At 38.3% G+C, this 26,513-nt stretch overlaps 1 protein-coding gene across 2 annotated transcripts in view; it reads left to right on the forward strand.

The window, feature by feature from the left end:
- Positions 1-251: 251 nt before the first annotated feature.
- TRPS1 (transcriptional repressor GATA binding 1) overlaps positions 252-26,513 on the forward strand; it is a 326,129-nt gene continuing 299,867 nt past the window's right edge. For both annotated transcript variants that reach the window (XM_084848919.1, XM_084848921.1), the window contains exon 1: positions 252-345. The gene's annotated coding sequence lies outside the window, so the exon portion shown is untranslated. The remainder of the gene's footprint in view (positions 346-26,513) is intronic.

Genomic DNA, 26,513 nt, shown 5'->3' on the forward strand with positions numbered 1-26,513 from the left:
TCCAGGTCTTTTACGCTTCCCCCTTTCTCTCTCGCTCTCTCCCCATCAGCAGAGGGGACGAGAAGGGGGGGGGGTTGTAAAGGCAGATCGTTTCCCCCCATTCTTCTTCCTCTTAACCCCCTCCTTCTCTCTCTCTCTCTCTCTCTCTTCCTCCCTCCTCCTCCTTCCTTCGCTTTTCCTCCTCCTTCCTTCCTTCCCTCACCTCCCCCCCCCCCTTTCCACCTCTTCCAAAATAATCCAAGATCAACTCTGTTGCAAACAACAGAAAGACGGTTCATGGCTCAAGCGACAGTTCCACCATCTTTCAAGCTGCTGCGATTATTATTATTGCTGATTAATCAACAGGTAAGCGGTGGTGGTGGTGGTGGTGGGGAGAGATTCAAAGGGGGGGGGGCGTTAGGAAATAACAAGATCAGGGACCGTGTTGTGTGTTTAGATGTGGTGTCGGGAGGGGGGGTGGAGATGGGGGGGTGCGCAAATCCGTTCCTGCTTCTGATGAACGCTGCGTATGTGACTTGTGTTGGTTGTGGGTTTATATATTTTGCAAATGTGTATTGACGTGTGTGTGTGTGGGGATGTGTGTGCCATGAGAAATCAGAGAGAGAGAGAGGATTAAGGTTGATTGGGAAAAGGGGGGGTGCTCTCTGTGTGTGTTTTTAAAAGAGTGTAAAAGGAGAAGCAAGAGCTCAGATTTCATACTGATCCCCCCCCCCCTTTGGCTGTTTTTATTTTTTAATTTATTTTTAATCCTCCGCCTCCTTCCCCTGGTCTGGCTTTTGTGGGTCAAAACCATGTGTTGATGCCTGGGAAATGGGCGACTTGAAAACTTGCAGTAGCCCTGTTGGTGGAGTCAGCAGGGGTCAAGTTCAGCAGCCGAGGAGAAGCAAAAAGGGAAGCCCTTCCCCCTTCCTCCCCCTTTACCCCCAACAAGAAAAGAACTTCTAAAGCTGCTGGTGTCTTTCCTGATTCCCCTCCCCTCCTATGTGCATAGCTTTGATTTAATTCCCTTCCATATAGCAAAGGAGGGAGAGCCCAGAGGTTTTCTTTGTGTTTTTTTTTTTTTTTAATTTTGCAAATCTTGCATCCAAAGAGCTTGCAACCCTTCCAGATCTGTGCACACTTCGAGTTGTGTTTGGAAGAAGTTTTCTTTCTTTCTTTCTTTCTTTCTTTCTTTTTTTAATGGGGATCGTGACAAAAATCCAGGCTGAAGAGGGAGATCATCATGAAAAGTAGTAAGTGTGTGTGTGTGTATTCTGTGTTACGTGTGCAATTCTTGGAAGGGGTGGGCAAAAACTTCCCAAGTGAAGGAAGGCAGAGAAGGGTGATGAGCATTGTATGATATCTATTTATTAGATGCAGAGGAGAAAAGAGATGATTTTCCTGGTCTCTTTTACCACCGCTTCCAGGGGGAAAGGTGACTTATTGGTGGTGATTACATCTTTTAAAGGAGTTAAAAACTCCCCTGCCCCATTTTTTAAAGGCCAGGAAACCCCTGGTCAGTTCTCCCAGGTTTGCTATACTTTACTTTGTCTAGATTCCACTGACCCCCCCCCCCCTTTACTCTTAGGATCTGTGTGACAGATTCCCCCTTCCCCCCACTGCCCCTTTGAAAGAACTGAATGAATGGAGAGGTGGAAACTTCCTAATACTCTTAAAAGAAGATTGCAGTGGTGCTGATAGTTAACTTGTGATAAATAAAGCAAGAGAGGGGGTGGGCTTGTTATTAAAAGCTCCAGGAAGGATCTTAAGGGGGGGGGGGAGTGCTGCTGTGCAAATTTGACACTTTCTACCCCATGGGTCTCTCCCCCCCCCCACCTCCTCTGATCTTTGCCTTTGATCAGTAGCTCTTCCAGGGTTGACTTGAGCCCTGTTGTCAGAGGAAAATTCTCCCTGCCATTTTGGCAGGTTTTAGTTAGTGGATTCATTGTTTATTTTTATTTTCTGGTAAACAAGGTGTCATTTCACGTTTTAGGACCTTCAACAACTTATTTCTTAAATATATATATATATATATATATACACACACACACACACACACACATTTCCTAAAGAAAGCTAATGCCAGCCCATAAGTACACTTAAACGTCAGTTACATTTTTTTCCCTATCCACAAATGTCAAACCTCTGAATTTCATTGACTGAAAGAAGAAAGAAAGAAAAAAGTCATAGGCCAAGTGATGAAGTAAACATGAGATCTCATGAGGAACATGCTCTTCATTCATCCTCTTGCCAATGGCCAGGAAGTATTGGAACAAAGTTGGAGAAAATGCAATTAAGAAAAGTGTGAATGGGGAATTGGGAAGGCACATAGAATGGATGGTTATTATTTTTGTGTGAGAGTGTATGTAGTTACTATCTATCGTGAATGTTACTGCAAGTTAACGATAATAGTAAATAATGAGGATAACAGGAATGCAGAGAGTTTTTGGTGTTTTGTGTAAATCATTAGCACATTATTTATTTTAGTAGGCCTGACATTCTATTCCTACAGTTTCATTTTTTTCTCTTTTAAAAATATTAAAATAGGAATCTTACGGTGGATAGCTGTTGGAAGAATTTGTCTACTGTCCTCTAGACGTCTGTGGCTTTAAAAATATTTTATAAAATGTTACATTGATTATGTAGGAAACAAAAGCTAGAGTTACAAATGTAAGGTTCAAATTAGTGGTAAGAGTTAGTTTCTTATGAGGACAAAACAACAATAAAAGTTTACATTAGTGCTGTCTGAACAGAGAGCAGTGCTTGCCCTCTTGTTCACAATGCATCCATTAGGTGAGGAAGCCCTTTCAAATATTTCACCAGAGTGACATATCAGAAATCTTAGCAAAAGCAAACTTTAAAGAAAGTTTTTTTTAAGTCCCCTTGCTCTTGCAAGTAAATGCACAGCTTTCATGAGAACACCAACTATTTCCTGTAAATTGTAATGCTGACAAAACCGTCTGGAAATGATATCAACATTTTGCAAGTTTTTTTTAATGACTGTAGTGAAAGTTTGTTACCAAGATGGCTAATCCAAAGAAATTGAGCATTTCATTTTTCCCTTAAAAAAAAAAGCAAAAAAAAAAAGCATAGAGGCTTTTCTTACTTTTTTTTTTTTAAGGTGTAAGGTTAGTTAAACTTTAGATTGTAGATTACACATCATCAGTGTTATACTATTGTGCAGCTGCTTAGCTTCATATAAATCCTGAAATCTCTAGCGCCACATTCACAACTTAAATTGACATGATAACAGTTTAGAGCTGTATCTAAGAGTGAGTTTTGTTCACAACCCACTATGCTACCTCTGAGTATTATGGGTAATAAAGAATATAAACTTGGTTTTTATGGAGCCTGATTATTGAAAGGTATACCTTAAAGCCAGTTCATGACAAACTTCTAATAGTTTTCAGCTTCCATTTCTTTGCGTAGGATATGATCTCGGGTACTGTTTTGAAGTGTTTGGGCCTCAGCAGGTATATTTTCATCAGTGGAGTATAAACTGTTCTGGCAGTGATTTACTCTAGAGTAGTTTGATGGAGTTCACTGTTAACATCCCCCAAGTAGGCACTTAGAGAACTTGGGATGTGAGACCGCAGTGGATCAACTTAGCCAGGAATTAAAATACTAGTTTTGAAATGCATTTATTGCATCAAGTATGTAGTTGCTTTTTCAGGTATTTGTGGAAGAGAACTATGCATACTTTCTAACAATAAAGTAAACAGTGTTATTTTTGTGGAGGTGTGTGAGTATATAGTAATAATAATTATAATTATTATTAAGTGTAATTCCAGTGTATTTCTGTGAAGATTCTTTCCCCCATAACATTTGTTGTATCCTTTTTCCAGCATGGGTCTAAGCATATTTACCCATGAGTACGTCTCACTGAGTTTTCTGAATACTCTTGAGTAAGCGTTCACAGAATTGTAGCCTTAATCGGTCTCCTAATACACTCTGTAGCTGCTGTGCATGAAGCATGTGTAAAGGCAGTAAAATCAAGTCCTTGTAGAAGAGGTTCTTACAGTGCCTGTTCATTAGACTTCAGCATTCAGGCCATATTTTGTTTTTCAGCCTCGCTGAAGCTCTTAGGAATGCCTTACTTTTTCCAATCATTAAGGTCACACTGACTAATTACTTCTTGCTGTTAAGGTATGAAGGTAGTTCGCCTTATGGACCCATTCTTTAAAAGTGATGTATAGCCTTGATTAGCTCAAAATCTGCAAACGTTTAAGAATTTCAGAAATGTCCCTTTTTGAAAAAATACTTATGGAACTGAAAAACATGAATTTCATCATAATTTGTACATCTTCAGTAGAAGGTTTAAAATGTGTATGTATGTCTTTGAATATATGTGGCTTACTTATTAATATTTGTCAACATTTAAATGTAATAACTAATTGAACATTATCACCTGTAGCCTTACTGGCAACATTTATTGCCATAAACATTTGTGAGCTGCACCACACTTAACATGGTTAAAAAAGTTTATGGTGAAATATTCAAAACAGTTTGTGGTGAAACATTTTGAACATGTCCGGCTGGGAGTCTAAAAAAAGTTATTCTTTGTCCACAGAAAAGCCAAGTGGGAATTAATGATGCTTTTAATTTGCTTTCCATTGAAATAAACTAGGAACCCATGAGCCATGATCCTAGGAACATTTAGATGGATTTAAGATCCATTGAAATCAGTGAGAATTACTTTTGCCGTAATGTGTTTGGGATGAGTCTCTTGGTCAAAGTATTGGCTTCAGACAGCAATATATTCTGATGTTAGGATTTTTGGTTGTTCTGTAAAATGAAGCCATTCATTCCGGAAGACTGACAACTTTCCAGTTGCTGTTTGCCTTTGCTTAATTTAGTTTCCTCAAGACAACTAGTGGAGTAGTTTAGATTTGTATTTTTGGCAGTCGTGGATAACCATAAATGTAGAATTTTCTGCCCAAAATATTTCACTTCACAATTCAACATGTAAGTGATTAAAATTAGGTTTGTACAAGTGTGTGTGTGTGTGTGTGTGTGTGTATGTATGTTTTAAGGTACAGGAAAGTCTTTGTTGGCTAGGTTCACCTTTTTTGAGGTTGTCAAGTAGAAAGGAAGGCTAGTTATTTTTTCAGGTTGGTGATTACTATGAATTATTAGTAGAGCTGTCACTCACTTAAAGATTTTAAGCTTATGTACCTTTTAACTGTTAACTGCATTGATTACAGTCGCCAGACACCTGTATAGCAAGACATGTTATAGATGCTCTTTTTAGATATTAAAGAATGCTTCCACTTTCTTTAATATCTAAATATTTAATATCACCTTCCACAAAGGTCATCTTTAATGTTTTCCTTCTTCATTTCCTATTTCAGTAGCACACCAAAAACAGACTAAAAAACAACTGCCCAAGTAATTCACAGCACCACAGATCATACTTCAGCATTCCAATTAATCAACATACCTTTTAGTTGATTGATCTACTGATTAAAGTGTGTACATTAAAATTAATAATTGTGTTTTTTTATTAATACCATTTATTATCAACCCTTGGAAGAGTTAATTAGAGCATACCTGTTGCACTGTTATTTTTGTCTCTTTAAATACAAGTTTTATTCTCAACTGTGTTTTTTTAAAGGACATTTTTTAAAAGACTGTCATGCTTTTTGAACTTCCTTCTTATATACTGTTACAACAGAGTTATGATTTAGTTTTGACAGTTAAAACCTCCACCCAAATATAGACTATTTTGATAGTTCCGTGATTACTTTCAATGCAAGATGGGAAGGAAAACCCAATTGTGACAAAACCCAATTGTTTTGTCACATTGATTTTTTTGTGACAACTTTTTGAAAAAAGTAAAGTTAAAGTCCTTACATTTTAGTCAGTTTGTCCTATTCACTTAAGTGGGTTTAACAGCACAATTGTATTCATGTCTACTTGGAAATAAGTCCTCTGAAATTCAGAGGGAATATCTCCCAGGTAAATGTGTATAGGATTGCTGCCTGAATTGGTTTAAATTTCATACAGCTCCCAGCATTCCCCAGCCAGCTTTTTTCTGTGTAAACATGCATAGGATTGTGTCCTGAGGCTACAATCCGTGCACAGTTTCCTGGTAGTAAGTCCTACTGAACACAGTGAGACGTACTTCTGATTAAACATACATAGGATCGCATTGTAAAACCACGTAACTCAATATTGGCCTAATCCACAAACTAGTTAGATTTAAAACAATTAGATCTAAACCAGTTTAATCCCAATTCTATTGAAAATCCTAAACTTGTACACTTTCTTTAATGACAGTAGACCGGGGTATATTGACTTCTATGAGATTGATTAATTGAAATTAGTTTAACGCAGTCACGGATCAAGTTTATAGCAATTGCATTATATTTCTTGAAAACAGGTAAACTATTGTAGAGTAAATGTTTACTAAAGGTGTAATAGGGTTTTAATTTTAGGTTTATTTTTGCAATAATTTGTAGAACTGTCTTTGAAGCTAACTATTTAAAAGTCTGTGCTGATAGCTTATAACATGCTTATACTAAAAGTTTTTCCCCCTCCATTATTTAAAATGATAGTGTACTGTGATGGCTTTCAACTGTATGGCCCAATGCCCCAATTTTAAGCAGGAAAAATTAAAGGGAAGCGTACAACTGTATTTCACAAAAACCTTTAATCTGGAATTAGTGAGGGGGAGGCCCTGCAGTGGCACTGTTCCGGGATGGTTAGGAAATCCTCATTTATCTGGATCTCTTCTGTGTTAGTCCTATTACCTGAACATAACTTCTACACTCCCACTAATTCACCTGCCTGCTTTGCAGCCTCCTCTGTAGATTTCATGGGTGAATGAATTACTGCTTGTTCGAGATGCCCATATCAGTGATGGCGACCTTAGTGAATTAGATGTAAAGAAATGTCATATTAGTTAGAGACTTGCCTCTCCATGCGTCTCAAATTCAGCATGGTTTTCTCTATGCCTCAATCACTACGCACATGGAAAAGTTCTGTTGTCTAGTAGCCAACTTTATAGTGTCCCATAATTTTCCTATCAAACTCGTACATGTAGGATGTGAATTATCCTATAAAATATCCTATCTAAAGAATATTAGACATTAGTGTTTATAACTAAACCCCCACCTACACACACACACACACACACACACACACACACGAAACATATGTGGAACTTGGGTGATGTCCATTGTTAAATTGTAAAAACTACTTTCCATGTTTGGGGAGTCAATGTATAATGTTGGAAGGTTTTTGCTTAGTATATTCAATCAGCAAGTTCTATCTTCAAATACATTATTTGATTCCAAAGTTGAAGGTGATCAATGGGATTTCCTATATGAGAAATCTTTTTTCCCTCTGAACACAGATTGTCTTCGTTCCCTCTCTGAAATTTATTTAATAAAATTTAATTTTTCAAAAAGCAGCAAGCCCTTTTTAAAGCTTGCAATAAACCCTTTACAAGAGGCTAGACACCTTCCCCGGGTGGTTTTATTTATACAAGAAGGAAACTTTCTCTCCCTCTCTTTCTTCTGTGTGCGCTCTCTCTCTCTCTCTCTCTCTCTCTCTCTCTCTTGTTTTCTTTATACCGACTGACGTAATGCCAAGCTTTCCTTTAAAAGAACAGACAGAAGTAATTGGTAGCTTTTAACTTTTAATAATGTTCTGGATTGGTTTTAGTGGCCGAACTGCCATTTTTTTTAAGCACTCAGGAAAAACCGGGCTTGAAGCCTGGAGAAGAAAGACCCTGTTGATGCAGTTATTTTTATTCTTGTTTTCAATCAGTTATTAAAAAAACACACACACACAACTTTCCCGCTGATCTTTGCTAGATTTCTCTAAATGCATTCTGTGAATATTGGTGTGTTTCAGGTTATGGTAACTTAAGCTAGCTGGAAAAAGCAGTTTCCCCATGAAGTTTTGAAATGTATTATCCCTCCCTCCTCCTCCTCCTTCTACTTAATTGAAGAATCAATTTGTCTCTGGATTAATAATTGCTATTATCAGATCAGTTAGCACTAAAAAAAATGTCAAGGAATAATTTACACCTGTTAATGTATGGCGTAAAACATGTGAACCTTACAATGGGGGAAAATGGCATTGCAAATGTGAATGATCAGCCTGTTACCAATCAACCAATTAAACACAATTAAAAAAACAACAAACTTACATTCATTATGTTGCTTATTTTATACTTCTTTTGACTCTGCAAATTTGGCAATTACTGAGAATATGAACAGTCAACTTTTAAACTATACTGCATATGCTGATAATTATTATTTCTTCAACTATTTATTTTAACATTTTAAAACTTAGTATTTGCTTTATTCCCTCCCCCAGTCACATTTCCCCGTTCTTTCCCCAGGTTAGACTTTTCACACCAGCAGAAGTTTCTGTCTGTAACTGGATTAGGCAAGAGACATCTTGGTGAAGTTCATGCTGGTGCGACTTCATAAATTGGCAAACTTGAGAATCTCTCAAAGGCCAAGTCAGCTTGTGCCAGTTTTCCTTTCCTTTAGGGGAGGCGCTCCACCCAGTCAAAGGGTGCCCCACCCAAAGTGGAGAACTATAATTCAGTGGCACCACTTTTTAAAATGTCAGTTCTCTCTGGAGTTCAAACCCTAGACTTAACTTGTCTCGTTCTTTAGCTTTCATTTCAATGTCACTCTATTCAAGATCATTCTCATCTGTAGAAGCTTCTTGTGGGGCTGTTTCTGTAATTCTCACCTGGGGAAAACACATTTTGATGTGACTAGGGTTTGATACTGGTTTTGGGATTAGCACGTAGTTGTTGTTTTGGGGAAAAAGCTGATCCAACCATATTTTTAGACTATGCAATAAAATTAGATGGTTATGAATCTTTGCTCACCCACTCACATCATATGAAAGTACGCATATTCAAGCCTTTGTTAATGTATTTTATACAATAACTGGAGGACCTGAAAGACATTTGAAATGGTTTCCGTTAACCTACTCCCATTGAAGGACATTGGGGGAAAACGGCTCAATCTTGGTACTGCATCTCAGCTGGTTTGTAAATCAAGCTGCATATGAATTAGCTTACCAAATCTCGCTCAGTATCCAGTACTTCTTTGTGTTTATATCCAGATTTTTAACACACATGTACACAAATTCGCAGGAGTTATGTTTATTTGATTTGGTTTTGCATCTCTTTTTACCAATTAAAACTTGGAAATATTCCAGTCCCCAAATTGGTGCTTAGCACACAATTGTAGATAATATCAAAACAATTTGTGTTCTAATCCTGAAATAGTATAGTATGGAAACTTTCTACATATAGATTTTAATAGAATTTAACTGGGATTCTTCCAAGTATGTTGAACATTGAGTATCGTTGCTATCCATGGATTCTCCTTTTATACGTAACTTAAATTCTTTGCTCTAATAACGAGGAAGAAAAAGGTGGGAAACGATAGGTTTTCCAATCTTGTGCAAAGCATCTGGAATACAGAATGCTTGCCTTTTCCCAGGGTTGTTAGTTCATTTGTGAGGCTCAAAAGTGAATATGTGGAAGATGATGTAAAATGTTCATCAATCGTGCTTATGTTCCTATTCAAGATTTGCTTAAATACTATGTTTCAGTTTTGCCTCAAACCATTTTAAACCACCTCTGGCCTAAGAATTTACTATTTCTGGGTTCCTGAGAGATTAAGTATGACAGTTTCTATTATATAATGAACAGCAGTATTGTTTGAACAAAGGTAACATATTTTGAATTGTGTACTTTTTTTTTTTTTAGCTCTGGCAGTTGGCAGTAGTATTGCTTTAAAATGGGGAGTGTAAATATCTGTATAGGTTTGAAATATATAGTGCAGAGGATAGAATTTTTTTTTTAATCACTGGGTCTGTCTTACGTTGTGTGTGTTTACACAGAATATGCAGTAGATTTCTCTCTCTTTCTCTCTCTCATATGTGTGAGTGTATTGTCATTCTCCCATCTGATGTTTTTAACAGGGTTTTTGAAGCGTATCCTTTTCACTCTGCAACAGTGCTACAGAGGCAAGTAGGCAAATACGTAGGCAGAAACTGGCTATGGAAAAAAATAATGAAGAGATTTACAGAAGATGGCACACATTTATGAGTCAATAGGGTCGAATCATTTGTCTGCACAAATGTTTTAAAATTAGGGATGAATAGTTGTAAGAAAATGGGTTAAGTACATAATGTACAAAACAGACTGGTATAACATATAGATCATTGTTTAGGCCTAAATAGACAAAAAAAAAATGCCACTTCTTAAAATTGAAACAGATTTCCCCTCTCTGACCCCTTCAGGCAAATATCTGTGAAGAGAGATGATTTTTTTTCCTTTGCCCTGAAAGTCAGATAGCACTTGCTCTGCTGGACAAGTGGGACGAGTGAATTCCTGAATGGATGGCTCTCCAAAAACAAGTTCTGCCATCAAAATTCAAGATGTTCAGTTGTCTGTGCGTCTCTAATAATGGTAGGAGAAAGACGCAGAACTCTCAGGGTATATGTGGAAGTTCTCTTTTCATCAAATGGAGCATGGAAAGATCTGACATTAATGCCATTGGTCTTTGAACTAATTATAGAAAGTAGTCAGTATTATGCTGTAACTTGCATATTGTGTATTTATTCATTAACTTGATGTAATTTAATCCTATGGAAGTCGGCTGAACATACTGTAGGAATGCTACTATTTTAGTAAGGTAAATCTCTTGTTTCCTGCTTCAAGAAAAAGAAAAGACTAAAATGTGCCTACAACGTATATCTAAGTTGTACAGCATAGTATAACATTTCTTGGTTCGGGCCAATTGGCAGTTCAGGCTTGGACTGATTCTCTGATATAAACACAAATTTGTCTGCTATAATCATAAGTGTATACTTTATCCATGTCCTAATACTACCTTTCTTTCTTTTACCGTCAAAAAAATTCAGATGCTGTATTACATGTATAAACATAATGCCAGGTGCATATCAAGTACTTTTTTAGAGCTGTGTTAGTCTTTTTTTTAGACTTTGTAAATAAATATTATGGCGTTTCAATGCAGGCTCTATTTTGGGGGTGGTTAGTGAAGATCACTGAAAAATAATCAGTTTGGGAAATCAACCTAAGATACATTGCCTGATTTGGTCTATGAATGTAGACTGTGTAGTTGCTGAGATACACTTCTAAACCGCCTTTTGGAGTTTAGCGTAGGCTTGTTTCAGTGACAAACCTATGAAGACCCCCATTTTTAATCTAAGACAAATTAAGTAATTGGGTAACCACACTGATGACTTGATTTGTACTTCCACACCTTTTTTTTTTTTCCATTACACTAAGCTGGCGGAGGTCAAATTACACTATTAAGAAAAATCTATTATTTGTAAGAACGTTACATAGTATGAAAGGTGGTCCGTATGCTGCCTTTTCTGAACACACAAGCATTTGTAAGAACCTCTCTCTCTTATTTTATTTTTTTAAGATTTCTGTCTGCAATGGTAGGTGAAGAGTCCTGTTTATTCATATTGGTGTGGCAGGTGAAACACAGTAGATGTTTTATTTCCATCAATGCAAAATGATCTGACCTATTCTGCTTTTGTATAGGTACCACTCTCTCATCTGCAAAGCATGCTATATCTTTTGCGATCTCTCCTTGCTTCTCCATTTTTATCCCGGCTTCTCTCCCATGTCAGTGTCTTTTTATGCTGTGTATATATAAACACAAGACCCATCCCTTCTAGAAATACATGGAAATTAAGCTCCCTAAGTGTTTCACAATTTTTTTTAACAGAAAACATCAGTGTATGTTTTGTTCTCTACAAGACTTTAATGAATTTAAATATTTACTGTGATGTAATGAGAATTCTGACACAGGTACTAATAGGCAGGAAAGGGACTAGAGGGGAAAAATAACTTCTTTCATGTTCCCCTTTTACTTGTCGCTAGTTTTGTAAGGTTGTTGAGAATAGGAGTTTGTCAGCTCTGGAAAAGTTTAGAAATTTAAGCAGGTATTCAATTTGCTTCATTTGCTTTAAAGCTGTTTACGACAATGGAATAAAAGCAATGAAGGGTAATGAATTTGGTGTTTGGGTTTGATTTGGCTGCCTAAATTATTTTATGAAAGTGAATGAAAACTTGAAGTCTGTGATGAAAATAGTTTTGTGTGGATTTAACGTAATAATTGGAGGTGGTAGGTGTTGTTCCACATATATTTGATGAAAGGAGACCCAGCAATTCAATGTTGCTTTGCTGAAGATCTAAATGCTGGTTGCCACCCTAGCTAAAGCCTGCATGGAAATAGTGTATTTTCCTACAATAGCCTGGTCAGGATGGGCTCGTTTGTGTGCCTGATCTTTTTGTGACTCCTTGTTCTACCTCATCATCTACCAGTCTTCGCTGGTAAACAGTGATGAAAGTGCTTTGTATGGTTTTCTGGGACTCCCTTAATGATTTTCTATCAGTTGCTTCCCACTTTTCATTATTGCTGGTAGGAAGCTATTTCCTGGATGATTCTCAAATGATCCTTCTATTCCTCTTGGTATCTTGTGCATAATACACCCTGCTAGAAACCTGGGAAACTAGTTTCAAGGCATCCAACGCGTCAATCCTTCATTTTAATATTTGTGGACTCGTATTAAGATTGCCTTCTTTCCATGGTCACTTCTAATCTTAAACCTAATTTATTTCAGTACATTTGTATCCTATTTCCAAACATGCCAGACTGGATGCAGATGTGACATATACAGTGCAATCCTATGCGTGTATATTCAGAAGCAAGTATCCTTGTTTTCAATGGAGCTTACTCCCAGGCAAATGTGTATAGGATTCCAGCCTAAGGAGCTTTCTAGCATAGCATAGTGAAACTGCACACACTGTTGATATATGGTATGTCAACACAATCCACAAAAGGCCAAATCTTACCCTCTATAGCAAATAATGACTGCAGCAGCTCCGTATTTATTTATTGAAATGAACATGATACCCAGTTTAATCAAACCTGGACAGTTCCAAGGTGATGGAGGAATAGAACTTGACGTCCCAGTTGAAATGTCAATTGGGAGAAGTGGCTAAAAGCAAGAAAGCTTGTTTCTAACCATGGTTCAGTGACACAAAATGTCTGATGGGAGTCCAAGGGAGAAATAACTACTGTAGAGAAGAATACATTACCTAGGCTACTACTACCAGGCACCTCTCCCCTACTGTAAGTGGCAGGAGGAGCAGGAAGAAAGGGTTGGGCAGGGCAAGATCCAAATTTGGTTGGTAAGCAGCGACTGGAGTAATAGTGGTCAGGGCTTTCCCAGGGTAGGGTGGTGTGAGGAGGGGAACACAGCGGCCTGAAGAGGAGTAGGCACACCAGCTTCCAGTGAGTCTGCATACCTTGCCAGCAATCTTTTTGCTGAAATTCAGTGACAATTAAATTACCCAAAGCCCGCCTAGCTTTCTCAGTACGTTCTTGGGAGGTGCAATGTGAGCCTTCATCTAATGTCCTATTCCTTCAACAGCGATGCGCCATTTACTGGGGAAGCTTAATGGGTTCTTATGGAAGATGTTCATGCTCCATACACAGGAGTGGGGCAACATCGAAGTGGGGTAGTCAGTGTGGCCCCACCCATTAATTCATAAAGTGCATGAGTGGTTTGCCCAATAAGATCTATAGAAGTCCCAGGAGATCTTCATTCCAGGTGTTGACCTGACCTTAGATTGCTTAGCTTCAGCGAGGTTGGTGATCATGTACTTTCAAACCATATCAGCATAGCGTTGATAAACCTGTCCTCCCCATTCTTTGATGCGAGTTTCAGCTTGTTCTGTACGTATGTAGGTATATATGTATTATATTTCTATACTGCCCAGTAGCTGTAGCTTTCCAGGCAATTCGCAAAACAAAACTTAAAACCATAAAATACAATAACATAGTAAAACATACTATAAAAGCCATAAGGGTAAAACTGAAAAAAGCAAAAGAGTAAAATCCAGCAGCAGTGCAAAGACCTAAACAGTGCACTAATACAGTTTTTAATACTGAAGTACTAAAAAGCCTGAGAAAATATAAAGGTCTTCATCTGGTGTTGAAAAGTCCACAATGTAGGTGCCAGGCGAGCCTCTTTGGGAAGCTCATTCCTCAGCCAGCGTGTCACAAATGAAAAGGTCCTCTCCTTAGTAGTCACCCACCTTACTTCATTTGGTGGAGGCACTCAGAGAAAAGCCTCTGAAGATGATTGTAGGGACAGGGTGTGGAAAGGTATATATGGAATATATCATATCTAAATCTTGGGGAATATTCTTTTTCACGGCATTCTGTAAATGGTAAATTATGCTTTTAGAGACGAGTATAGTGTAGTAGCTAAGCATTCCTGGTTCAAATCTCACTGCGACTTACTGAAGCTGCAGTCTTGTGCATACCCATTGAAATCAGTGGTATTGACTTTTGAGTAAATGTGCATATGAGCAGATTGTGAGCTTAGAGGGTTGTTGTAAGAACTGAGGAACTGACCCAATTCACACAAGAACTGACCCAATTCACACAATCAAAACAAGGCACCACGGCTTTTTGAGAGCCGCAGTGTGTGCCGGATGTGATTCGCATAATCCATGGGCGGTTGTAGGGTTATTTGAGGTGGCTTGTTGCAGTCATGCAAACCGAACCAGCCTGTTGTATATGGACCGCTTTGAATGTTATAAATGCTGGGTATTGTTACTGTTTTTGTTGTTGTTTTTACAGCCTGTTGCCATTTACTTTGTTCATAATGGCTCTAGCAAATGATTTGATAAATAGTATCTCTTGGAAACGGATGTTGAAGGGTGGTGTTAAACATAATTAATTAATCAATAAAATATTTTGCATTGAGAATAAAATAGTGTGTTTTGTTTTGTTTTAAATCCACCACAAGTTTTCTAAACATCCTTGGGGAAGACTAGTGAAAGTTTGTTTTTTAGAAGTCAGTACGTCTGAAGTCTCAAATAGTTGGAAAATATAAATAGCAGCAGGTCATTTAATGCAGATCTGACGTATGGAATCTGAGGTGAAGACATTTGTTTTGTGTGTCATTTTAGAACGAATACAAGCGATATGTAGATGTCTCAGGTGTTCTATGGCTTTGTATGCATTTTGTGTTTATGACATCAGTGTACCAACCGACCACTGTGATGCTTCTTTAGCTAAGAATCAGTTGGAATGGATGGTTTTGTATTACTCCCTCAAAATTCCTTACGACTCTAGGCATTTTTCAGTTTGGGAGGCAATATAAATATATGTGATAGCCCTCCCCACCTCCCTCCCCCTTTCCTTTTCAGTTATCTGAACAACCTGTTGTTCTGTGAGCACAATAAAATTACTTTGTGGTATGACAGGACACAATTGTAATTGGAACCACTGGCAATTAAACACACACACACACACACACACACACACACACTCTTCTGTTTTGGAAGCTTCCATTGTCAGTGCAAAAGACGAATTTTTCAAACACCAAAGTAAGAAAAGGGCAATTGTGGAATTTGTCTTAGTGGGTGAAGGGAGAATCAGGGTTAGAAGCTTCTGGCTTCGTAAAACTTTTGGAATTTATTACCTTAAAAGTATCAGATATGCATCTGAGGAGAAAGAAGCAAGACTAGAGCAAAACCCTTTATAATCTGAGATCTCTCCCTATATAGGAATAACTATCTTTTTATTATTAATGTATTCTTTCTTTCCCATAGCAAATTGTGACTTCGTTTTCCTTTTTACGTAAAAAAAAAAAAACACCATTCAGACCAAACTTTACCACAGTGGAAATGCCATAAAAATTTGCACTGGGTAGCACTAGCTACATACAGCAGAGAACTATACTTAATAGTTTTCAGTCTCCTCCTGAAGTGGTTTCAACCAGGAGCAGGGCTGAGGAGACGGAACTTTTTTGATATTAAAAATTAACCTTGGTTTTGCTTTTGGCATTCATTAAGAAAGAGAACAAGGGAAAGGGCTGTAGTCTGAAGCAATGTTTGCTTGATTGAAAGCAGGTAAATCTTTTTAAGTTTCAAAAGGAAGGAAAGAAATATTTCTCCTAGAAGTTACAATTCCAGTTAATGTTTGAATGGCTAGGAAAAGTGAAGTGTCTGTGATCAGTTTCCCATAATATTTTTGTGTCTTCCTTAGTTAAAATCCAATCCTTCTGTGTCCAGAGAAAGTAAGGCGTTTCCTGTTCCAATAGGATAGCCTAGCAAGCTATAGGATTTCCAGGCATCTCCCTTATGCCCTAATATTTCACAGATTTGTTTGGTTTTGGTTTTGTGTCTGGAGGCTGATGTAGCAAGCAAGACATTAAGATATATATCGTATAATGATTTTATAGAAGTATAATGATTTACCCCCTTGCTGTCAGGAAGATGCTAGTTTCCCTGAACAAGCTCCTAACTAATTGAGGTAAACCAAATTGTGTGTATACCAGCGCTATTTGTAAGTGCTGATTATGATACATTTCTAGCAAAATAAATATTCACCTATAATATTTATTTTCTTTCTTCTTTTTTTTACCCTTAATGCCTGTAAGAGTGAATGCAGCTCAGAACGTTTAGCTGTATATTTAAATCATTTTTTAAACTGTCCTCAAGTTTATTTCTCATTTGGGGAAGAGATAATACATAGGACACACTCTCCAGTGTATCACCATGTTTTTAGAAAGAAGTTTCATTCAAACTCATTGTTCAGAATTAAGACTCAAGTCCTTTTCTTCATATCTGTTGTTAGTTGCTATTACACTGTGCATTTATGTAAGGGGTGAAAGTCTGGCTTCATTTAAGACACTGTCAAAATGCATATCCACTTCATTGATTTGGGCTTTCGCTGGTCTTTCCTGAAGGTTTAGAAGGCCTCCTTGTCTTTATGGAATGACAAGGTAAAATTGTAACAGGCATTGATGTACATTCAGTGCTTTTTCTCACAGTTCAGATGTGGTTTTCTCCCCCAACCCCCCTTCCAAGTTTAGGAAACTTCTCCCCTTCGTTTTGCTGATAAAGTCCAATCTGATAGTTTATGGTATTGGATGCAATTATCTTGAGTGGTCATTTTGTTTGAAAGGTTTTGTAAAAATGTCCCAGCATGTAATCTTTTGGAAACCGCTTCATATTGTTTAATACTAAAATACTGATAGTAATACTGAGGCAAATGCTTTTTTTTCAGCTTGTGCAAGGAATACAGAAATGTTCACAGATCTTGCAAGGTGTTGCATTAAGTGATGTGGAGATAACTCACATTTTATCTTTAAGCTGTTGTTTTTTCCTTGCTCTATACCCTAGTTTTAAAGAAGACGGTAGTTAATTTTTTATACCCCTGTTGTTTACCATAATGAGCGATTACAGTTTGCTTCTATTTATTCCTGTCAAAATAACTATGCTTTTGAGTTGTGTGTTAGTGGATTATGCTACAGTCCATCTTCGACCCTTGTCCTATTTTAGAGAGTATCTTCAAGGTGGAAATTCGATTGACTTGTAAAACAAATCACCAAACTTGAATTGTTAGCTGTATCAAAAATAATTCTTAATGTGTGGAAGAATTATCCCTTTTGTATCTCTCGATGCAATATGATCAGGGGAATTGTGTGCCATCCCACTTTCCTTAACATGCATTACAATAAAAAACTCCAGGTTTTCCTACAATATTCTTACAAAACTTTAATGTAGAATACACAAATTTTCATTGGAAGGGTTTGATAGTATTTTTACGTAGCTCTTTAGTGGAACAAAGTACACAGCATGCAGGTCTTTTAAGACTAACTGCTTAATGTATTTGAAATGGTCACGTGTGGCTTTTTTATGACATATTACACTAAATTACATATTAAGGCTGCAATCCCATACACACTTACCTGGGAGTGAGGCACATCAGTAGGACTTATTTCTGAGTAACCATGTCTCAGATTGTGTTGTAAAAAGTGTCATGTATGTTCTTCCATATACATGCCTTTGGTAATTAAACCAAAATACAGCACTTGACTAGTACATCTATTTAAATATTTTAAAGGCTTGTTGCTGTGTCTACATAGGTTGTTTAGAAGGGTGAAGAGTGGAGTGTCTTTTTTTCTAGGGAATATTTTTCCTTTACTTTTTAGTTCTCCAAAATATCTGGTTCGAGTCTGCTAGTTTTAGTCTTTAAACCCATTAGTTCAGCCTTCTCCAACCTGGTGCCCTCCAGATGTTTTGGACTACAGCTCCCAGAATTCTTGACCATTGTCCATGCTGGCTGTAGTTGCTGGGAGTTTATGCCTGAAACATCTGGAGGGTTCCAGGTTGAAGAAGGCTGCAGTACCTCATTCTTAGATGCTTTTCTTAACTAGAGATGTTTTAGTGGATTTTGTTCTTGACAAGGGATGCATAGAAACACCACAGTGAGAAAATAATTCCTCTTTGGGTACCATAGTGAAGTGGCAATTCCTGTATAATGAAACACGCATGTTGTGTATTTCTGGGTTCAGTATAAACAGTATTTAAAGAACTGCCAATGGCACATGGCAACATGCAGACTTCTCCCTACCCTAAGATAAGCACATATTGAAGCCTATTTCAATAACTCACTAGGCTTACTAAATTCCCTTTCTCGGTAATTTGTGTCCATAATGACATATTGCAAAATGAAATTTCAGGGCTGTATTGACATAACATTCAGCAGTATGTCATAATAGAATCTCTTTAAAAAAGCCCTTAAATCTGTTCTCCTTCCCCCACACCCCCATGCAAACAGACTTGGCTAAGGAAGGGCAACACTGCATCCCTCGTCTCAACATTTCAGGGAGAGGGACAGTGAAAACTGGGTATGTATCTACTGGTGTTTTAAGGTCCTATGGGATGGAGAGGTGGTGGTTTCTAGACTACAGAACATAAGTTAATTTTCTGTGCTACACATGGAGGAAACTTCTCTGGTGTGAGAGGTTACAGTTGGGCTGGCGTGACTGCAGAAGCAACCTAATGAGTGGCTTGGGGTGGCAATATTTTTTGGAGACGCCGCGTAATAAGTGTACAATCTTTTGTAATGTCACAGAAGATGCTGGTGTTGCAACGTTTGCATTGTGTGTGGCCATGCATAATTTGAAAATTGCACCCTCCGACATGTTCGAATTGTGCAGTGTAGTGGCTCAGGAACTCATCGACAGGAGTAGTCTTGCCATGTTGATCTATGCTCTGGTAATTTCCAAGTTGGGTTGCAGTATGTGTTACACATGTGAGGGTCATCTTTATAGTGGTCCTATGGCTCTGGATGTCCTCGCAACTCAACATAACTCTGTAATTTTGGGGCCTGAGTCGAAACATTCTTATTTGCTAAATTCTTATTTGATTGTTTTGCTTGCTGGTCAAATAGTCATGCCTCTCAATTCTATTGTATTGGTTTAATTTTTATTTCTGTAATAGGTTATCTGTTTTTAAATTGTATGTATATAGCCCTTGGATCTCTTGCATTTGGAGGAGTATTGGATGGATGGATGGATGGATGGATGGATAGATAAATAAATAAATAAATAAATGATTATTGCTAACTGATCCAAGGGTAGCAGAAAGATTATTTGAGGAATAGATCTATGTAGCTAATGAAAATGGCTCCCATGTCTAAACATTTGTGAATCTCTTAAGAGAAAAACCAACCATCACATGTGCATTGCAATTTCCATTTCCTGATGGGTTTCGGGAATGGGTGAAGAACAGTGCCAACTCCAGGTTTTTGAGGATCCTTGGACAAGGCATCCTCAGTGGTTCCCCTCTCTCACTGAGTTTACCTTCTCATGCCATTGTCACCAGCTGTGATTGTTCCTCATCTCCTTTCTTATCATTGCTACCGTTTGCTTGTTTGATAGGCAGAGAGCCAGCCAGCAAGTAGGCAGTGGCATCTAATGCTCCTCCTTCTCACCACCACCATTGTCTGGGCCAGAGTAAGAAGTGGGTGAATAAGTTGGTTGTAGTGGTGAAAAGGAGGAGCAACTCCAGGGGGATTCTTGTCAGTGGGCCCCTGCTGGGGTATGGGCCCTTGGAAGGTGCCCAACCATGCTTGCTCTTGAAACTGGTCCTGGTGTAGAGCATAGTCTTTTAATAGAAATAGACTTACTCTTCTAGGATGGAAAGAACAGAGACTTGGAGAAGATGGTGATCGATGCACTGTTTGCACATTACAAGGTAGGGCTTTCCTGGGAAAACAGATAAAAAGATGGAACATGCAGCAATCTAGCACGAGGCTGTGGAGAAGGAGAAACAGACATTGTATGTGTAACTTGGTCACTGATGGGATTGGAAAAAGGGATACCAGTGCTTGAACCTATGGCTTAAAGCTTTTCATTTATTGTTGTTGTTGTTGTTGTTGTTGTTGTATGTGTGTATATAATGAGTGTGTGTGTATATATAATATAATTTAATATAAAATATATCACACATATACACGCATGTGGATATACACACACACACACTATAGTGCCATCTGTATACATAGTACTTTACAAAGATTTGCTAAGTTCCTGCCCCAAGGGGCTTACAATCTAAAACTGACACAGGCAAACAATAGGAAGGAGAAATGGAGGCAGGGGCAAGTGGGAAGGATATGCCATTATTTCGATTACATGTACTTTGGCTTAGTTATGATAGGGTATTGAGACCAAGGGATGTAAGGTGAATTTTGATGAGGGAACTGAAAGAAGCAAGGAAGGTGGTTGTATGGAGCCATTCTGGGAGGCAGTTCTTGGCATAATGGAACAAGGGCAGCTTCATTTCAGGGAAGTTCTGGGGATGGTTGAGATTGACCGAGCTGGACAAGCAGAGGTCATAGGAAGGGATGTGTGATAGAAGAGCAGAGAGATTAAAGGAGGGAAACTAGGCTACGAAGGTAAGGACAAGAAGCTGGTGCAGGATCTGGGAGTGGAGAAGAAGCCAGTGTAGGGATTTCAGGAGGGTGTCATATGATCAGAGCAATGAGAGAGGTTGCCTTTCTGATACCATTGCATCAGTTAGATCCATGGCATATTGCACTCCTGATCCACTACATTGAGAGGTATGTCCCAAGATCTTGTTTCACTGGGGGCTCAATTTCCAAATCATGCACAATCCAAAAAGTTAGTGATATGCAAAACCCTAGGGGAGTCTGTGTTGGAAAAAAGCACACTTCAGGTCTGTATTTGGGTACTGCCAACCACAATCCTGCCCTGGCAAAGAGAACGTGATGGCTGTGAGTGTGTTGGTGGAAGAGAAAGCAGGGCTGTGTCTGTGTCTTGTGCCTTCTGACTGGATGGAAACATTGGTATGTAGATCTTAGGCTTTGGAACGTGGCCCTTTTGCTATAACTTATACTTCTGACCTTGACCCCACCCCCCAGCCTCTGCAAAATATGTGCATTACCCACTGCTGTTCCAGCCACTACATCCCACCGTCACCATTTTCTAGCTAGCACATCCACCACCATCATCAGAATGGGTAATAAATTAATGCCCTGTAAACTCACTCACTCTCTCTCTCTCTCTCTCTCTGTGGGGGGGGGGGGTGGGTTTGAGGATGTAGTTTTGCAGATGGTGTGAATGGAAGAACATAGCCAAAATTTCATGATTTTTCTTAGATACCTCTCACCATGCAAGTTCCATAGTCCATGTATCTGCACAACACATGGGTGTAGCTTGTTCAAATTATTCTAGTTTGGGATAACTTTTTTTTTTAAAAAAAAAATATGATTAATTTTTCCTCCCGCAGTTCACATCAGAGAAAATGTAACACCAACATACTTCTAAAATGTGTTTGATTTCTTGTTATGATGACAGTATTACTATCCCAATTCAACTGCCAAATGTTATTTCACAATTATACCCATTTTACGCATGCAGAAACCATGCAGAGACTTGGGGGCAAAGAGAAACAATAGAATTCAGCAATTTATGGAATTGTATTGCTGAACATTGTGTTTTAACATTAGTGGTGTCACTTCTGTGAATTCTTTTAATATTTCATGTGGCAAGTATTTTGTATTGTGACCTATTACTGAGGTCAATTTAAAAAGGAATAAAAGTATCTTTTGGAGAGTGAAAAGAAAAGTGAAAACCTGGGAGATATGTGACCTTCGTATTTGCACTTTACCTTGGAAAGGTGGATTTGCAAGTCGTTCATACATTCTCTGTGGAGGTAGAACCAAGTAGTGTATCCCAGATAAAAAATGTAAATTGTGTTTCTGTTAGTAAATAATTTGGAAGCCACTATTGATACCTCCTTTTCTGTGTAGGCAGTCTATTTTTGGACTTGCTTCTAAACATGGTGACCTGTTTCGGCAGCTTGGTTTGGATGTAAGGTAGTAATCTAAAAACACCCCTGCGCACCCAGATTCCAACTTGTTACACGACCACAAATGATCATTTGGGAGTATTTGTGATGGGGACAACCTAGGAACTGAGAGCATAGCAGAGTAATCAGATTACTACTTCATCTTGTATTCAGTCCAGGGTGTCAAAACAAAATAAACATAACTTGAATACGATTCCAAATATAGGTCATGTCAGTTAACCCTTGGCAGAAGGCCCTTTTCACTACGTCAACATGTGGTCATTATGGATTTTGTACGCAGATGCAACAGATCGAGATGATAAAGTTTTGAGGAGGGAGAATACAATCTACCACTTCAAGTTGAAGATGGGGGATGGGGAAGAGGCACATTTTAATGGTATCTAAAAACACCCTGCAGATAGAAAACTAGCACAAGGAATGAACTAGGTTAGAAGTTCTGTTTTTTTTTAAAATGTACAGAATATTGTTTGTACATGACTGAACATTCAAAACTGATAATCCTGCCTGTGTTCTAAGGCGGTACAGTCTACCTTACCATTTTGTCATTCTTACTACCTCATCCTGCCCGTGTGTAGAGCTCTGGGGTTCCTAGGGCTGATCAGATAATATGTAATGGTGGCCAGTATGTGGCAGAGTGATGAATGGTGATTGGGAACAGTCCAGAACAACCTCTCCAATCACAATCTGCCCTCCCAAAGTATATACCAACTTGTAAACTGGTCTGTTGCTAAAGGGTTTAAAAAAATTGTTGTGACTTTAATTGTGTTTGAATGCATCTGTTTTTATGTTATGTTTAATTACGTTTTTGCTTTAAATCTGTATTTTATTACTGTTAGCTGCCTTGAAAACCATTCATACATTAAATAAATAATAACAAATAATATTCTCTGCACACTATACCATTCTGAGGCTCCTTTGGGGATATGTGAACATCCCCAAAGATTTTGTAATCTTTGCTGAAGACCCTGCAAAGGAGTAAGATATATTGCTGCCCCCTGTGTGATCGAATATGTTGTGCTTTCTGTTTTGCTGCTCAGCAATTTATTAGATGAAAGATTCCCCAGCATGATACATGCCCTGTCTTGTATTTAATTATTTTGTTATTATCGAAGCAGTAATAACGTTATATATAAGAATAGAGTATAGATCAATAAGAACCAGTAAAGACATAATAATCTGAGAACAGATGCTGAAAAATAGACTTTGCAAATATATTCTCAGCATGGTTCTTCTGTGCTAATGGATCTGTCTATTCTACCCCCTGCTTTTTCAAACAGGGATTACAGACAACTGTTTAAAAATTATCTTTGAACAATATGTCTGTGCATTTCTAGTTTTGTGATCAAGAAATACTTTACCATTAATATGTCACTGTTTAGAGGCAATATGTCACCGAATATCAGTTTCTGGGGAGCAACAGCAAGATAGGGTTTCATGCCGTGTCTATGGGTTTCCCATTGGCATCTGGTTGGCCACTGTGTGAATTAGAATGCTGGACTAGATGGCCCTTTTTGGTGTAATCCAGCAGGACCCCACTTACATACCTATTGTGGATTGCAGAGTTAGGAGATGAACACCGATCGACATGTAGACAACTTGTTTTGAGATGTTCAGATCCCCCCCAAATGCCCTGCCAACAACTGTGACTGTGTCAAGAGTTTTATAACCAAACTCTGACATGACAAAAATGAAATTGGATGGCTTGGGATGTGGTTGGAGTGTGTAGTACCTCTTTGGGCCTGCTTGGGAAATTTGACTGCTGAGGTGTGGGGGAACTGAGTTGTATCTGCCACCTCCCTGGAATGCCTATGCAAACATGGGAATTGCATTCGAATATCCCCTAAACATGAAAAATATAATGTGCGTAGGCCCAAAGACCGTGCTCGACATCACACTCAAAATCTGGGAATGGACTGTATGTTTGGGCCTACATTCATTTTGTTTACGGACACAATTTTAGTGTGCCGTCCATGTTTGTGTGTATATCTGACAGACTGGAGCCAGAATAGGTGCTCCTGGTGGGTGAGGCAGGCAGTCTCCCAATCTCCCCCCTGCCGCACACATCGCCTGTAAGATCTTTCAAGTTATTCCTCTGTGTAGACTAACTTTATGACATGAGTAGGAGGGGGCTCAGAAATCTGAGGCAAGACGCCAAGATGTTTCTGATGCGATCAATAGATTAGGTAACTATTATATGTAATTGAGTTACTGCCTGACAGAAAAGCTTGTACAGTTTGAAAGCTTGTTGAAGGTTTTCAGGCAGGAGATTCCTCATTCTATAAAAACAGTATGGCTGAATCACTCGGGTCTAAATTTAACTTTAAAATGTTAGCTTTCAATTTGGGTGACCTAGATTGAGATGGTTAAATACTTAACATTGATTGTACTTAGTACAGGGTTTATATAAGTGCTGATAGTACAAAGGATGATGGATAAAGCAGGGTGAAGACCTGTGAACAAATCAATGGGACAGCCATCTTACAATACCATTGATTTGAATGGAACTTACTTCCCAATAAGGGTCTTAGGATCATGAGTTAGAATAGCAAATGAACATTTTGATTCCTTAAATCTTTGTTCGCAATGGAAAAGGAATACTTTATAAATATAGTTGCACCCGAGAAGTTTGACAGTTAATTTTTTAAATTTTAGTCTTTTATGTTTTAATTGGAAACCAGTATTATGGAATTTTATCTTCACATGTGTTGGCTTTGGATTTATTAATCCTTTTCAATGTAAATGTAGATACTTCTTTTATTCTATCCCACTAACCAGCCCATTCACATGGTCTTGTGGCAGCTAATAATACATATATCAAACCCATCAAATGCAGAGATGATGTTCATCAGACAATGTTAAAAACAAGCAAAAAACAAAAAAAAAAAAAAAAACCAGCACCCAAGAGAGTCAGCTGTCTTCAACCCCTGCTCTGATTTCAATCCTGGTTTGGAAGGCTCATGCAAGCCACAGTTTCCCTGTTTGGTTGTAATAGTTACCTCCCTCTAAAAAAAAAAAAAAATGAAGTTGCAAATTAAGTCAATTGTGAGCAGGAGGGAGAGGGAAGAGAGTGTGCACATGGGCAGGACTCGTTCCCAATCCTCCAAACAGTGGTTTGGTGGTTCAGAAATATGTGCAAATCATACCAAGGTGTGTATTAAATGCTTCTGATTCAGTTTTGGCAAATTATTAGTGTTGGCTTTAAGTTGTTTTATTCTATTAAATTCAGCTTTAATTTTAAACTAGATTATTTTGTAACAAAAGATTTATTTATTTATTTATTTATTTATCTACCCTGAACTGCAGTAAGCCAGAGTAATAGAATAGTTTATCTATTCTAGCCCAGTCTTTTGCCACTGAAAACAGTCGTTTATCTAGTCCAGTGCCTGGTCATAATGATGTGTATTACTGCACAGTAAGCCCCATTTTATTTCAATAGGACTTAAGGCCAAGCTGCATATTATGCTTACTACATAGCATGCAGCTTTGCCTTCCATTAAAAAAAAAAAAGTAATTACAGGCATGAGGGAATTTTTGTGGGGAGGTCACAGCATGCAGGAAAGAGAGGTGCTCTCCGAACATTGTTTTCCTCCTTATGGCTAGGAACGCTAGTAAAGAAGTTCCTTGGTGCAAAAGTTCCTAGCTGCATGGGATCCCCCAATTTTTTTTGGGGGGTGCAGCTGGGGAGGGAAGTGATAAACCTATTCTCCCCATGCACTGCAACCCCCCCCATTCCTCCACTCCATCCCTCCATACTTCTTAACATCAGAAGGCAAAATTGCATGTTAAGCATTAAGCGTGATCCATAGCTTTGTCTTCACTTCTCTGCCCATAGGGGTAGTCTAGACTAGAGATCTCTCTGTGTGTGTGTGTGTGTGTGTGTGGACACTTTCTATTGTTTACACACAGTAGTTCTTCTCCTAGATGGGAACAGGAAGACAATCGCAGATCGAGCCCATTGTGTTTATGATCAGAATGTGCAAGCTTTTCTTAATTCTAGCTGCAAAGTAAGTAATAACTTTATTTGCTTCGCTAATAATTATAACAACTGTATGAGGCATGCCACTATTATTGTTATGTTATAGATGATATTGAAGGATAGTGGCCTAACCTGGTTCTTTAGGACCATCATAGGGCTATTCCCAGTTTTCTAATATATCAAGCTTTCTTATATTTCAAATCTGGTACACTCCAGAGGTTTTGGACTACAACTCCCAAGATTTCTGACCATTGTCTATGCTGGCTGGGGCTGATGGGAGTTGAAGCCCAAGACATCTGAAGAGGTTGGAGAAGGCTGTTGTAAGTTACATGG

This window comes from Heloderma suspectum, chromosome 4, assembly GCF_057233095.1.
Source record: "Heloderma suspectum isolate Gila_16-S chromosome 4, 16-S_ref, whole genome shotgun sequence".
In the NCBI taxonomy this organism is placed as follows: Eukaryota; Metazoa; Chordata; class Lepidosauria; order Squamata; family Helodermatidae; genus Heloderma; species Heloderma suspectum.